Source organism: Lissotriton vulgaris, chromosome 10 (genome assembly GCF_964263255.1).
Source record: "Lissotriton vulgaris chromosome 10, aLisVul1.2, whole genome shotgun sequence".
NCBI classification, from domain to species: Eukaryota; Metazoa; Chordata; class Amphibia; order Caudata; family Salamandridae; genus Lissotriton; species Lissotriton vulgaris.
In genome coordinates, this window is record NC_141698.1 from 222,371,592 (window position 1) to 222,388,581 (window position 16,990).

A 16,990-nucleotide genomic window follows, 5' to 3' on the forward strand; every position below is an offset into this window, starting at 1 on the left:
GACGGAATCTCTGACTGAATTACAATCAGCATACTGGTGGCCGGGGATGAGCCTGCACCATTATAAATTTGTAAAGAACTGACCAGACTGCGACAGAGACCGCAGTAACGAGTTAAGCGGAGTAATGCCATGGCCAATTATGAAGGTAGCATAGAGCTATCTACACATGAAATCCAGCGTCCTATTAATTATTTAGGACTACATTCACTTAAAAAATGTGGCCCCAGCGCTCGGCTGACGCCAGAACTGTTATAAAAGATTTGCGAGTCTTTATCGGCACATACGCAATTGCCATGCTACATTCTGATCAAGGTCCTGCTTTTAGCTCTCGAGCTTATAAGGAGGCCATGACCAGCATGGGCATTGGATTGCGATTCTCTTGTCCCTTCCTTCCTGAGGGAAACGGGGTAGTGGAAAGAAAAAACCGAGACAAAAGCAATCTATAACGGCAAAGGTATTAGGTTCGGGTGATGGGTGGGTCAAGCATTTAATAAGTGTCCAACGTAGTCTTAACAACCTGCCAAGAAATTCTCTAAAAGGTTTCAGCCCGTACGAACTATTGTTCGGAACTAGAATGTATGTTCAGGACTTAGATAGTCTTGCTTCAGTGGTAGAAGATAAGAAAAAAGACTTTGACATCAAAGATCGTTTGGCTGTTTTACAGGACTTAAATGAAACAAGAAAAGCCCTGAGCAACATAAAGTTGAAGCAACAGCCAAACACCACTGAAGACACACCACCTGTCCCAGCAAGACCTGTCTGGATTCCAAAGATTGGGGATCTGGTCAGAGAGAAAATAGTGGTGAAGAAGGAATTTGGGCCTTCTTACAGAAAAGCAGTACCTGTCTTAGCAATCAACGGAACAAGATCAGTAGTAATACCGCCCCTTGCTGGTAAAAAGGAGAACCGAGTTGTATCAATCGACCTGGTAAAATCACAATCATGTGGCCTATAATCAATAGCAGGCCCAGTGGACTCCCAAGAAGTAATAGAATACCCAAATTTGCTAGTATCCAAGAGGTTCAAACTGAAAGACTAATCACATTTGATAAACCTGCAGTGAATAAAAAAGGACTATGCAGAAATGCCATGGAACTTGTGCCTCTTGAAACACACATTGAAATAGTTCGTCATGAAACACCAGTCTACAATGATGTGGCATCAGAATGTGCTAATAAAAGCTAAATGGGAAAAACAATTCCAACCATCGACAGAACTGCATCTGGCTACTTCATCAATTTCGACAACTTTTTTGAAGATGAAAGTAGCCCTGAAGTGACGCCAGAAACAAAGACTTTTAAAGAAAAAGCAACAGAACTCTTTCATCAACTCAAAGAAACCTATCTTATTTCTCCATGGTTAGAATTTTGGATTGGGCTAGGTGTATTTTTCCTCCTGCTTTGGCTCATCATGGTACTTTGTTTGGGAAAATTCATTGAGGGAAAATACAGTTCAATGGACACAGCAAGTCAGAACATCAACTTAATTCTGAAGCCTCACAAATCATCTCACATCGAGAAAAGAGAACTATCATCAGTAAATGTCACAGCCATTCCAATACCCGGCGGGGTAGTTTGGGACAAAACAGACTATGAAATATATGGCCCGGTCGAGATCTTGAAATATCCTCACCAATTTAAGGTTTCATTAAGTGACTTTGTAAAACCAAGTACATTCTCTGATGATTGGGATTTTGAAAGTATAAATAATATGATGTCGGATTTAGTGTTGTCAGCAAAATTTACAGAACATGATTATTTACAAGGTTCATCTAATTATGAACAGATGTACTGTTTTACACATTACGCAGACCACTATTTACATAAATCTGCTCAACCTAGAAATGTTTTTAAATATAACCAATGGGAACATTGTGCTACTTCAAAAACATTCTATGAGAAATTCCAATACTTCTCAGGGTTTAACACGAGTAATGCAGAAACATTTTATTATAAACTGTTGGATGAAACAGGGACAAAAAACCATGCTGACAAATACTAAATTGATATATTCAGAAGCATTTTATGAAAAAATGATTACATTTGGTTTTGATTTCTGGAAAAATAACATTGAAACAAAAACCATCTGGGGTACACAAGATTGGCAGGTACAAGGCCTAGAAGCATTATTTTGAGCCTGCATGATCCCAGAACAAATAATGTTCTTGAATGACACAGTTCAACAAACAACCTGTCTTGGCCTAGCCAAGATTAAAGACCTTAACAAACCGTCTATTCCAAAGCCAATACCTGATAATACAACCACAGATATTGAAATAGACGTATCCCAAATTTTAAATGAAAACAGAACACATCCTGATTGGAAAAAGTGGTTAATCTGGCCTACAGACACGAATAACTGTCAAGATAGATTCCTGAACAAAATACAGGGGTTAAAAATGACCGGACCAGACCCTAGATACTCCCAGAGACAACATCCAGGGATAGTAACAACGTACAGTGTAGGGAAATTATGCCTTGAATGGCTACAAACATCCCCACTGGCACAAATTAAGCAACACTTGTCTTTACTTAACCCGTTAAGCGCGCCGCAAATTCCGCCCCAGTGCGGACGTTTGATTGCGCTAACGGGATCCGGACGTCCAACGGTCGTGCGCAGCACTAGCAAGGTAGTGCACGCGACGACCGTTGGACGTTCGCAGCACTGAACGGGTTAACGATGGTACTGACTTGCGCAATTTCATTATGGGACCACGCAAACAGCGTCAAAAACGTTTCATAGCGGCCAGCATATATGCGGCATACAACGACGCATGGAAAGAAACTCAAATTGAGACAGCAGAGAAAATACGAGAAATTGATCGTATTCATTTGGAAAAATCACTTTCTGTTGAGGACATGGGTTAATGACTCTGTCCTCCAGAATTTATTCACTGGACAGTATTGTATCATCTGCTATTGATATAATAGATCAGGACTTGCTAATGTTACAGCATGGCCAGTCCCAATTACGTTCTATTGTACAGCTAGGCTGGACGTTGCAAAATCTCTGTTCGGGCTATGTGCCATGGCGTTTAATCAACACAACGTCATTGTTTTCCATCTTTAACCTTACTGATAAACAAATCAGTTTGGCACAGAAAGGAGCAGACTATACAATCCTGAGCATCGAAAAACTCGAGAGATTACCATTGACAATGTCAGAAAGACCTGTCATTGAATGGATAATACACTGGATTATCACAATTCCGATAACAACTTTCCAGTTTAAAAATTGCCTTGAGTATATACCGGCAGGCCAGTATGAAAAGTTGGGTAAAGGATACATTAAGTCATCATGGAAATTACCTTATACACATACATGTTATAGTGACAACAACAAACATGTATTTCTTAGTGGTAATGAGTGTAAACAATCACTAAGCGGTATACTTTTGTGCCAAGGTATTAACTTGCATGGGGCCTGTGAGGGTACTTCAAATAACCTTTCATGCCACCAGCATGGCACACCTGCAGCACAAATAGAGCCATTCTTTAGGCAACTTTCTAACGGGATTTACGTTCTAATAACGGATCACAGCTGTTGTGGCTTGGTGCCAGGGAAAGCATATCTCTTAAGCGTGAGTTCCATGGTCGCTTGCTGTATGCAAGCATTGTATTCAAATGGCCCTGGAGACTCAGTGGCTCCGATTTGGCCTAGTTTGAATATCTCTTCTATACGAATTGATACTTTAAGCAGAATGAAGTCTGTGCTTTTGCAGACAACGGTGCCCATCTCGTCATCAAAAGAGACGTATGATCTCCAAGTTGCAAGGACGGCGGCAGAGATACATACACTTTTATCAACAAATTGCCCGGTGCATTTCACAGAAATGCTCAGCCAAATCCTAAATATGTCGAATGCCAGTGGTATCTCGAGTGTATTTAAGACAATTTTTCAGGGACTGTTAACACCATTTGAAGCAGTCCTGGGTATCTTTCCAAATTTTGTCCATTCGATCTTTGGCGGCATACCAATACTTTTGGGACTCGTAGCAGGTATTTTATTTTTGACCCTCCTGCTCCGATATGGCAAACCAAAACGCAGACATGACTCCGGCTCGGATGGAAGAAACGATCCTAGCAATACGCTACCGGGACCGTATAACTAAAGTCCTTGGGATAGCCCGGCTAAGAGATCTGAATATGACCTGGTTTCTTTCATTCAGACCTATATGGCAGACCTGCATCTTACCTGTGCTTCGATGTATGCTATGCGGAGAGGAATGCGTGTTAGACACCTGTCTTGCACTACCATCAGCAGTACCAATGGACGTCAATACTTTGCTAAGTCCAGTAACAGCTCATGCATCGTGTTGTCCCCAGCGGTTACCAATCCTGATGACGGTATTCTTTGAGACTCCTGTGCTACGACTAGGTGGTGGCAGTGAAGCTAGAAATGAAAGCAGCATCACCCAGGTACGAACTTCTGTGAGCATTGCTGATCCTGAAATCGATGATAGCAATCATTCTCACAACTGCCAAGTTACAGCATTATCGAACTTGGTCGAACTGTCACCTGAATATGTAGACCAATTCTTTGAGAGCCTGTCTGAAATGATGTTCTCCCCTGAACAGAAACAATAACTTTTGGAAAAGAATCCGGCACACAGCGATCCCATAAACAAAAGCTACTGAAAAGAGTTTTTGAACTATTTTTTCTCCCCGCTCACCATGAAATTATTTTTTCCAAAAATTTCCACAATATTTACCTTTTTTCTGGCACACATACTTTGCTTAAAGTAGAACTATTCATAAAGAACAGAGCTTCTATTTTTAGTAGATCTAGAGACAAAATATCACCTCAGCCTCTAGCACATTTTTTACAGCAATTGTATTTACTATGTGATGAAATAGTCTCGCCCTTCTTTTCTGTATTTAGAGACTTTTCATGTGTAATTCTTCGCAGAATCGTTCAACTGAATGCATATGCAATTCTTTTTGAATGATTACTATGCTTGATGACGTACAGTACCTATTCATTTTCATGTATTTTATGTACACCATTTCAAATGCAAAATGTATTTTGGGGTGGGTAGGAATACACGTGCTTCTTATTGCTTTTGTTTTTAGTAATTTGATGGACATAAATTCGTGGAGTGGGTGATGTGTTTTATCTAGGACCCCGATCAATATTGTGACCTCATGCCCCTATACGGCTATAATCAATACATATCCCTATAATGGCATAACAATCAGAGCCATATTTCAGTAACTCGCCTCTGCATTCCATGACAGTCCATGACACAGCAGAAGCCACTTCCTTAGATTCCTAGATAGCACACCGAGTTCTTTCGACATCTCAAACCCCCAGCAACCTGGGAAAGCCCCGCTTGCTTTGTTTTGATTAGTAATAGAACTCCTGCGAGCACTGTAAGAACGACCAGTTCTTAGTGACATCTTTATTGACGTCTTATGTCCAAAAACTTACGTCAAACTCGGCACCTTTCAGGTATAAATATACCAACGTTGCCTTAAGCAAGCACACGGTGGTGGTGAATACTGGAGCAGAACAGCTGTCCCCTTGCAGAAAGCCCAGCAGATGGGAGAAGCCCACGGACGCGGCCCCTCCTCCTTGACGCGCTGAGAAAGACGCTGTCTTTTCTCTTGCCGAGAAAATCCAGCTCCGGCGTTTCCAGTCTACCCTTGCGGGTGACTGGGATATCAGGTCCTGAGAGGAGATACCAGACCTCCTGCATTCTATTCCAGAGGTACGGTGCTGACTAAACCCTTAGAGAGAATTCTTGAAACAAAACTCTTGGCAAAACCAACTTAACTTAAACTGCTACTTACTCCCTCCCATGTATTAGGCTTAGGTCAGGTACACCGGGGTAGGCGTAGTTAGAAGCACCAGTTGAGGTCGTTAGCCAATGTATATTTGAACGTATATATTTTATTCATTTCAACCATCTTATGGCTAAGAAACCATATCAATGCTTTTACAGTATTCTTTCGTAATACTCCTTTTACTGTACGCACTTTTCATAATAACAAGTCTTGCAATTGTGGCAATTCATTTCTCTTGCATGAGAAGGAAGACTGCTCAATAAATAATATCTTTTATTGAAAACGCCAGTCTCTCTATTCTCTGCACCCTAGTGAAAGTAAATCTGCAGAGCCCGCATGTGCCATCTGGCATGGTCCACTAGAAGGATGCAGGAGGCCATGAAGCCCAACAGCTTCAGAGTCATTCTCACCAAAATCCACGGTAGAGGAGAAAACATCGGTATCATGGCCTGAATGTCCTGGACTCACCGCTCGGGGGGATGAGCCTGAAACTGCACTGTGTGCAAAACTGCTCCGATGAAAGGGAGTATCTGAGAGGTATTCTGGTGTGACTTTGGCGCATTGTTAGTGAACCCCAGCAAATGCAGGAGGTTTGCTGTAGTCTGGGGGTGGGAGACAACTGTTTGGGACATGCCTGGCTTCAACAACCAGTCGATGAGCTAGGGGAAGACTGGGACCCCATATCGTCGCAGATGGTCAGCCACCACCGCCATCATCTTGGGGAACACCCAGGGGGGAACCGGTGAGGCCGAAAGGGAGCACTGCAAACTGAAAGTGGCTGTGGCCCATCGTAAACCACAAATAATGACGATAGGCTGGCAGGACGGGAATGTGGAACTAGGCGTCCTGCAAGTCCAAAGCTACTATCGTAGGCTGTAGCTGAGGAATTTTGTATAAAGCCAAGCAACAATTGTTTTGTGAATATCGTATGAAACATCTGTATAGTGGATATTTTTTCATTGAATGAAATGAAACTAAAATATTGAAAGAACTTAACACTTTGATGAAGGAAGCCTGTATGGAACTTTTTTCTGGTGCTTAAACAAATTGCATGATTTAATGCTTTGATACAGTGAAAGTATACTTAGATGCTCCTTGGTGTGTTGTTGATTTGAATGTGGAACTAGGCGTCCTGCAAGTCCAAAGCTACTATCCAGTCTCCCAGGTCTAAGGCAGATTGGACCCGAGCAAGGGTGAGCATCTTGAACTTCTACTTTTTGAGTAATTAGTTGAGGGCCCTGAATTCTAGGATAGGACGAAAGCCTTTGTCATTCTTTGGAACCAGAAAATAGCGGAAATAGCAACCACAAACTATTACTAGCCCAGGAACCCTCTCTATAGCTCCTTTCACCAAGAAAGACTTGACTTCCTCATGGAGTAGGGCAAGGTGATCCTCCGTCAGCCAATCGTAGGTTGGAGGCTTCGATGGAGGGGTAGTCTCAAAGGGAAATGAGTAGCAACTTCAGACTATTTGCAGTACCTACATGTCCAAGGTGATATCTCGCCAGTGGTGGAGGTGATAGGTACCTTGACGAGGAAGGTTTTGCAGTGATAAAGGGGGCTGTGGCTTGGCCTGACTCCTGGCCATCCAACTCCCGAGGTCGGGTGAACCGCGCTCAAGGCCCTGCAGAGGTTGTTGGACTCATGGGGTCCTCTAGCTGAAGTAGTGTTAGCACAGCTGGAAGCCCCTTCCATGGCCATGAAAGGTGCAAAAAGCAAACACTGGCCTGGATGAGGTAGAGAGGCCCAGGGACTTGGCCATAGCTCGCAAGTCCTTGAAACGCTCAAGCGCTGTGTCTGCTTTGTCTCTGAAGAGACAGGTGCCATCAAAGAGAATGTCCATGAGGTTAGCTTGGACATCCCCCGAACAGCCAGATGTCCTCAGCCAGGCATGGAGCCTAACGGCAAAAAACACAGTTGAGGGACAGAATGCAGAACAATGTCTTACATTCACCCCAGTACAAAGATCTGGGCCTAAATCCATCGTTTTTTTGCACTCCACACCACCCTAGGTCAGACAATGGCTATATGCAAATCAGCCTTGACCCTGTGCATCATGGGAACAGTCCAGCCCGAACTACCAAGCCATGTCTTTCCTAGACCGGAATCAAGCGTCCAAGGACCGGTTTCTGGCTATCGGCCTTCTTCAGCCTGGATAGCTTGACTCCAGTGATGTGGAGAGCCTGGGACTCACGTCTGAGCATACCCAGCCCACTTGGGTGAAAATTGCAAAAAGCACAGTTGATGGACAGAATGCAGAACAATGTCTTACATTCACCCCAGTACAAACGGCCACTGTTGAGGAAATTGCTCTGCCTAGCGAGTCTGTCATGTCTAAGCCTGCAACTCTCCTGTCCATGATAGCTTAGAAGAAGAGAGTCCGGTCCTCCTCTGAGACACTGAGCAGCACATGTGCAACCGTATCCCATAGCGAAGGGGAGTAATGGCCCAAGAGGCATATGGTGTTTATAAACCGCGATTCTAGACTTTTGGAAGAAAATATCTTCTTCCCAAAGCTTTCCAGGCATTTGCATACCCTGTCCGGGGTTTCAGAAAGAATGATAAGCAGAGACTTGGACCACCAAGCTCTGTGGGGTGGAATAAGTAGAGAGAAAGCTGAGTCGCCCGGTGCAGGGTGGTGGAGGCGGGCAATGATTCTATTCACAGCTGTCTCTGTGCTGCGCTAGGAACAGGTGCCCAGTCACCATCTATGAAGGCCTTGCTGGATGGCAGCAGGGGGTTCTGAGGAGGAGACACCAGGCTGCTGGACCTCAGTCAAGACGTTAATCTTGACTGCCACCATAGGAAGCTGCAGTTCCAAGACTTCCCAGCCCTATGCACCACCTCGCAAATGAGGATCCTTCCTCCATAGCTAGGTTAGGGGGAGACAGCATGCCACAATTTGGAGAGGTGTCCAGGCCGCTGGCATCACCCAGGTACTCATACCAGTCCAGGTCTTGACTGGGTTGCAGGATTTCTAAGGGGACCCTGCTGCCCCTCTCAATCCTCATCCTCCATACCTAACATTGCAGAATAGGGCAGCTTGAACGGCATGGAGCCATAAGGCTCTGTCGATGCCAGTCTCGGTGGACGCCCGCCCGGCTCCGTGTCATCCTGGATGACGATGGGGGAGTGATGCCGAGGTACAACCGGTGGTGGTCCAGATCCAGAGGCGGCCAAGGCACCAAAGCTGGATCCCAGAACCCACGGAATCTCTTTCAACTTAGACAGAAGGGCCCGAAGGCGCGCTGGCAGGTTCAGACCACCCAAATATTGAGCATATGTTATGTTATGTTATGTTGAGCGCACAGCTACTCAACAGAGTGTCCCAGCACTAGAACAAATGAGACAAGAGACCTAAAACTCAGACCGAGAGGGGCAAGTTCAATTAAAGTAATTGTTGGAACATCCAAATTTTTAACTGTTTTCTAAAGGCCAACAAGGTAAAGACCTGCCTGAGTGGTAATGGCAGGCTATTCCAGGCACGAACCACTTGCACTTGAAAAGAGCGCTTGCCGCAGCGCGCTCTACGGAAGCTGGGCGTCATGATTAGATGTTGATGTGCTGATCTAAGTGACCTGCTTGGGTATAGTAAATAATTATTTTCCGAATGTAAAGGGCCCCTAGCCCGTGCAGAGCTTTAAACGCAAGAACTAGGGCCTTAAAGAGAATTCTGGACCGAACCAGTAGCCAATGTAAGTTCATCAGGTGATGAGGAATCCGTTCTCTAGTCCCAAGTTTGAGTACTGCTCTGGCAACTGAGTTCTGAACAATATGAAGCCTGTTCAATAAGAACTCCGGCAGGCCCAGATAAAGAACATTATCATAATCCAACATGGCGATAACAAGGGCCTGCACCACCGTCTTTCTATGCTTGATCGGTAGCAGATAGAGGAATTTCCTCAACATTTTCAGGAGTCCGAAACACGTGCCAGCCACTGTCTGAACTTGAGTTTTCATGGATAACAAGTCATCCAACTTTACTCCCAGATTTTTGACAGTCTTAACTGCCATCTGGGGAGAGAGACATTTCATCTGGCCACCATTGTTTCCAGACATCCAGAGGGGGGTACCAAAGAAGATAATTTCCGACTTCTCAGGGTTGCATTTCAGTTGGTTAAATTGAAACCAAGCAAACACTTCTGAAAGACAGTTTCTAATCTTCAGTCCGTTAAAGTCTTCCCCCTTCATACATGTAAACAACAACTGAGTGTCGTCCACATAGCAAATAATCTTCGCCTCGCCAGCTTCCGCCAGATTAGCCAAGGGGGCCATGTAAAGATAGAACAATACTGGGCTCAAAATAGAGCCCTGTGGGACCCCTACATTCAAGGGAGGAATCCTGGCTACGAAGGGAGGAGACCAGACCTCTTGCTTTCTGTCCTTCAGAAAGGAGGCAAACCATTTCAACACTGTGCCACCCAGACCACACTCCATGCAATCTCTGCAGTAAGCGAGAGTGGGGCGCAGTGTCGAAAGCTGCTGAGAGGTCCAAGAGAATCAGTACAGCTTTCCCTCCCTTATCTGGAGTCTCTTCGATGCTCTCAGAGCCCTCTAGTAGGGCCTTCTCTGTACTAAACTTGGACCGTAAACCTGACTGGCTTGAGTGGAGATCATTTGCTTCTGCAAACTTGTAAACCACAGAGTGTACATATTTTTCTATCGTATTAGCAAAGAATGAAAAAGCAAAGAGATGGATCTATAGTTGTAGAGTATAGTTTGGTCTGCAGTGAGTTTTTTCAACAGCGTAATCACTATCGCACTTTTCCAATTCGCAGGAAACTGGCCAGTGCAAAGGGACAGATTCAGGATACTATTAACTGTAGGGTTCAGTATCTCTGCCTTAGGTCAGAAATTTAGCAGGGCAAGGATCCGAAGGAGAGCCCGACTTCAGGCCCTTCATTATTGTTAAGGAAGTTTCTAAAGGAATGGGGGGAGAACAGGAAAGGTAAGAATTTACTATCTTATTTTGCTAGTCATGCAGGGGGGCGTCCTTGGTTTCGGCCCCTCATGTGATCTAAAAGAGGATTGAATCTCTGTAATTTTCGTATAAAAAAAAATTTGCGAACTGGTTGATTCGATCCCCGGAGAAGGGACGATGGTTCGACCCGGCATTAGGTGATGAGAAACTAAGTTCTCTGCTTTTTTTCCCCGTGGATTCGATTTTACGTGTGAAAAATACTTTCTTTTCCTCCTGAATCCTCTTATGATAAGTTCTTATAGCTTTTTTATATTTTTCTTTATTTTCCCTGCTGAAATCTTTCCTCCATGCTCTTTCCAGATGTTTACAGTCCTTTCTATCCTGAACCAGAGTGGCGTTGAACCATGGGGCAGAGCGTCTAACCGGTTTAGGCGGTCGCAGGATCAAAGGGGCAAGAGCCCACGCACCTCGCTTAACCCAGTGTTCCAGGAATTCTACATCCTTCTCTATATTCCCACACAGCACAATAGGGTGTCTGGCTAGTTCCTCTGTACAGGCTTCTGATGTAATTCTATGTAAAGGCCTATATAAAAACTGTACCTGCCTCAACTGGGTCTGTTGAGGTTTAAATAGTTTCTGAACCCTAAAAACAATCAAGAAATGGTCAGACCATGGTAAAGGCTGGGGTGCATCAGTTTGAATAGCAGTATTAGAGAAAATGTGATCCAGAGTATGACCCTTGTTATGTGTATTAGATAGGACATACAGGAAGATATGTAGGACTTCCATAGATTCCAATAAAGAGGTCGTATCGGCCAACTCTAGATTGTCCATGTGGATATTAAAGTCCCCAAGGACAAAAAAGTTTTTAAATCTGGGAGCCAGTGATGCAATGGTATCACCAAAGGTTTTTTAAAAAAGCCCCTACATACCCTGGGGGTCTATAAATTAAGGCTCCAGCTAAGCAATGATGGGGAGAAAGAGTGCATTGGAAACTGAGGCATTCTGCCCCTTCTATGTCCTCCATAGAAATGGGGGAGAGGGGGAGGTGTGTCTTCCTAATGATTGCAATTCCACTCCATTTGCTACCCACCCGGTCTTTCCTCAAGATAGCGTAGCCTTGGGGAATAGCCACGGCTATTGTAGGGTTAGAGTTCTCAGCAAGCCACGTTTCAGTCAGAAACAACAAATCTGGCTCTTTCTCTAACAATAGGTCATGAATATGTAAGTCGTGTTTATTCAGGGAACGGCAATTTAGCAATAGGGCACTGATATTATCATGTTTGTTACTGCCCTCAGTGGAAAGATAAAGAGGACTCGTAGCTAAATCGCTCCTTAAGCCACCATTAGAAACCTCCCATTTACAATGGTTACATTTTTGGATAAAAATATCTTTAAATGGAGCGTCCCTGCAGCTTATTGTGATTCTTATATCCATTAGGGCCTCTCTACTGTAACATAGAGTCTTCTCAGAAAGGCCTGTAAAACCGGCAGTGTCCTGCGCCTGTCGCCTCCGGGGCGCAGACGGGCTTGCCTTTGGCGCGCCCGCTGCACCGATGCTGCATCTAGTGCTTTGTAGAGGCTAAGCAGAGACAACTAGAACGTTGACCATAGAAGGCTGGTCCGCTCTAACAGGCGGGCACCGTGTCCATGCGCTGTGAAAGTCCAGACTAAGTTAAAAACACATAAAAATCATTTGTTTTCCATTCCCATCAGCAACTTTCTAAAATGGCAATTTTTTACTAAGGCTAAAAGTGCAAAAGTGCGGAACACAAAAAATTACTCGGTACACGCACTCACGGCAGAAAGCCAGGTACTCAGGCTCATCTGTCACAGGCTGCCCGGACGCTGCTTCCAGTGCTTTGTAGAGGCTAAGCAGAGACAACTAGAAGGCTGACCATATGTAGGAAGGTGGACACCTGACTATGGTTACCCCAGATTTTTTGCCTTGTGTTTAGCTTGTTTTCGACTTAGTTGGCCTGGTTCCCGCTAATCAGGGCCCCAGGCTATCTGCTCTCTCTTTAAAATGGATTCCATGCACCCTAGGTGCATAACCAAATTGGTACTGGACACCTTGTCAGCCCCTATATAGTGCAGTATAGGTGTCAAGGGCATAGGTGCATCCAAGGCCTACCAGGGGCTGCAGCATAGCTTTTGCCACCCCTGGCTGGTTCTTAAATTTACACAACTGGCTGATCACTCAGCTGGGGCAAGCTGGTGTAATCACCTCTTGCTTAGATATAATGTACCTATATCTAAACCTATATCTGGACACATATAAACCTATAAGTCACTCCTATGGCAGGCCTTATCAATCCTGGAGGCAGAGTGCATGGTTTAACGTGAGATGGTGCTCGAGCATGAGCTGAGCCTGTCTGCAGCTGTCGGGAACAACTCCCTAAGCTGTTCCGGGATAATGCCATAGCATATACTATTAAGTGCATTATAAACCATCGCAGTTATTTTTTTTTTTTTTTGAAGACGTTTATTATTGTAAAAGAAAAAGTGCAGTACATATAGCAGAGCCTACAACCCTGTGGGCCGGCTGCAAGAAATCCGTGAATTGTACAGGCATAGGGTTACAGAGGAAGGCATTATGCATCATCTCATTCTTTGTCTGGCGTGCTTCTTCACTGGTGGATTATGTATACGCTTCACATTTCGCACACAATCTGTTCCATAATTGACGTCTCATTTTACATTTTCCTATAATTCAACCAGTAACTTTTCAACATAAAACAGGGATGATCATATCAGTATGTCCCAGTGTGTCTGTGTTGCCAGTGCCGTGCCACATATCATCCGTGCGCACGGCGCCAACGTCCCATCAACATGTTGGACATGCGCCAGCGGCGCAGCAGTGAAATGTGGGGTCTATAGCCCGCGTGTGTGAATAGCTGTGAAGCTGGTGTGGGACAGGGTCGGTGGGCGGTGGCATCCCCCCGTTCGTCGGTTCAGTGTACGGCGTGCGTGGCAGACACAAGTGTCGCCCCTGTTGCATGTTCGGTGGGTGGCACCCATTCCTGCGTTCCTTGCCGAGTGTCCAGTCAGTGGCGCTTAACCGCCGCTGTGTGACGGTGTGTGTTCACGCAACTGGTAAGCACAGGAGTGCGAAATCTTTAACTTGGGGTTACGTGGGGGGGGGTCGGACATGAGGGGGGGAGGGGGGGAAAGTGTACTCGTGGGGGCTGGGTCAGGGCAAAGTTGCTAAGATCCGTGTTCGGGCTGTTGTGTGGTGGAGGGTCCTCGTGTGTGTGCGGCTGATTGTTGGTCGTGGCTTGTGCGTCGGGGGGAGTCAGTGCTGCCTACATTGAGGGGGGGGGGGCCAACGCGGCGCATGTTCCTGCCTAAGGTGTCGCCGCTCGTGGGGCGCCTATCCTTCTCAGCTGTCTCTGCGTGAGCCCCCTGGCCTCGCCTTCCTCCCGCAGGGACACCAGGATATCATTCCATACTTGTGCGATCGGGAACTGCCTCAAACCCGCTATCTCTTCACTTCGCAGCGCCGTGCCCTCTGCTCTGGCCCAGTTGAGAAAGGATGTGTACCAGTGTGCGGGGGTTGGTGGTTCTCTACTTTTCCAGTGCTTGGTGAGCAGGCGCTTGGCCGTGATAAGGCCTAGGTCCCAGAACCGGGCTAGCGTTTTATTTTGTTTAGTTCTCTTGTATAGCCCAAGAACGCATGCCTCCCACGTGTTGGGTAGCCCCGGGCCTGTGCTGTGCGTCAGGAGCGATGTCACCTCCCCCCAGTATGTGGACAGAGTCGGGCAGCTCCAGAGCATGTGTAGGATGTCGGCATCCAGCAGGTCGCACCTGGGACAGGCTGTGGTGTCTGTCGCGAAATACTTATTTATTCTGTCTGGCGACAGATATGCCTGATGCAGTATGTACAGTTGAATAGTGCGGAAGCGGGAGTTACGTGGGATGTTCACAGGGCTGGCTAGGACCAGTTTCCATTCTTTGTCTGTCCACCCCCTCCCCCGATGGGTCGCCCACTTGTCCCTGATCGGTTGTGTGGACCTCTGAGTGTGCATGAGGAGCGCCTGTGCCAGCCAGTGTGTAATGTGTGATCCCCTGCCCATAACATGTAGGTACTGGATCAAGTAATGAAGTTGTGGCTCCTCCTGGATGTCCCCCCAGGACTCCGTGTACGCCCTCACCACTGACGCGTGGAGCAGGAATTGCCCTGCTGGCAGGCCAGTGCTCTCCGATAGTTCCGCAAAAGGAAGCAGGCCCCCTTCCGCGTAGAGGTCTCCCATCGTCTCCACTCCGGCAGCCACCCAGGGCTCCATGCTACGTGGTGACACCATCCCATTCCTCCGGGGGGTACCCAGCAGGGGAAGGGCGGGGGCATACGGTTTGACGTCCTTCGTCAACTTCAGGCAGCGAAGGAAGGGCAGGGGGCGAGGCCCTTTGGTCAGTGGGTGAAACAGGGCACACACCTGCGGGTGTGTCCACTGGTGGTCCGCATTGGCGGTGTCGTCGAGGTGTGAGTCGCTAAGCCAGTACGTGACCCACTGCAGCTGTGCTGCCAGGTAGTATAAATAAACCATCGCAGTTATATGTTAACTTTGGTTTGGCTTTATCAAAACATGTTGTGTAAGGTGTCATACGATTTGGAATACTATCCCCTCAACAGTCCTGTCAACGGGGATAGCATTCCACCCCTCTAGAGGGAGAAGACATGTTACTTTACTGAAACGCGGTTGATTTTTAAAAGAGCCTCAGCATCACAAAATGGACGCTTCTGCCACAGACACGAGTCTGACCTCCTGCTGCTGACCGAAACGCAGCTGAGGAGGCCTGGACAAAGGGTTTCCTGTCACGGGGAGGTGTCACACCACCCCAAAAAGGAGATAGTGGATTGTAGCAGGGAGGTTTGAAAGAAACCAGACAGTGCCTGGGGAGCACAAGGCTTCCCCTTGCATAATTTGGTCAAACCGGTTCTGGGGCACACCAGCCCCAGTCCCAGCGCTACCCTGGACAAAGGGAAAGGGGTGTAACCACCCCCTTCCTGGGTCCCACCCATAGGAGGGACCTAGCAGGTAATCCAGCCCACCAGATTGGTATAAGAGTGGGAGCAATGCCCAAGCATTCAGATTATCCTGACAAACTTATGAAACGAAATTCTGGACCCTTCGACATCCTACTCGACGTAGAAGACTGAAGAATCTCCCTTGTGGTCAAGGAGTGACCACCCTGTGCAAACAGGCACCATCCAGCACCTCGACGTTTGCTTTGTTGCAGTTCCCGCCGGAACTCGTGCGACAGTTCGACAAGACCCAGCGTGCCTGCCTTCTAACAGCCCGATCCACAGTCCCTGCAAAGCTGAGACCCGTGGAGGCGACCTGAAGCGTGGGGCCCGCCATCTTGGAAAGACCACGAGGCGCTGACCGTGCAGCTCCCGAGGCACCCTCGAAGCTATGCATTGGGGTTTGAGAAGCCCCAGCCCTGAGCCTCTCTTGCACCGAAGCTCACCCCTCTACACTCGTGGGGCCCTGCTGCATATTTTGGCTCAACGCGTTGGCCCGGTCACTTGCCCGTTGGTTCCACCCTGGTCACTGCTGAGTGACCCAGACTCTATCCCCTGTGCTTTCAGATCATCATATCTTCGATCCACCCTTGGATCACACCGGACACTTCTCCTCTCGACGCCTGCAGCATCTACAGCTCCAAGCACCAGCAACCTGCGTGACAAAATCCGACACTACTTCGCACCTGTGCACCCGCTTCCTGTGGGTGAGGTAACTCAGTAACGCCGGTGTTCCTACACTGGTACTCACCTCTAGTGTATGTGTCTAAAGTTTCGTCCTTCTAGGTTGAGCGGAAGTCTCCTTTAACAGTAACGCGAAGATCCTTCTCGCGTTGCAAGGACCCCCATTGTGGACCTGCGTTTCTGACCCTCCGATCGTCTGGTTCAAGGCATTGCCCTAACTGATGAATTCCTCAATTCGCCTGTTTCTTTCACCTTGACAATAATATATCCCTGAAATTCGTGCTGAAATCCATTTTCAGACCCACCCCACTGTGGTGTCAATTGAAAGAGTAATTTCTTTAGGCAATCATTGTCTGTCCTGAAGATGAACCGATATTGTGTATGGTTCGAAACGTCGTCGACCTGAATGCACTAAATGCATAGTTGACTAGAATTGTTCATGCATATGTGTATACTTGTGGATTGTCTATTTATGATTTATGATATCTAGATGACCCAACCTTGCCTGTTACTTTTACGTTTTGTTTGTGCCCCCAGTGGGTTAGTCGGACATCGGCTGGTGTCCCACTTTCA

At 46.7% G+C, this 16,990-nt stretch overlaps 1 protein-coding gene across 4 annotated transcripts in view; it reads right to left on the bottom strand.

The window, feature by feature from the left end:
* LOC147685008 (uncharacterized) overlaps window positions 1-16,990 on the bottom strand; it is a 2,279,237-nt gene that overhangs the window by 875,221 nt on the left and 1,387,026 nt on the right. The gene's annotated exons all lie outside the window — the stretch shown is intronic.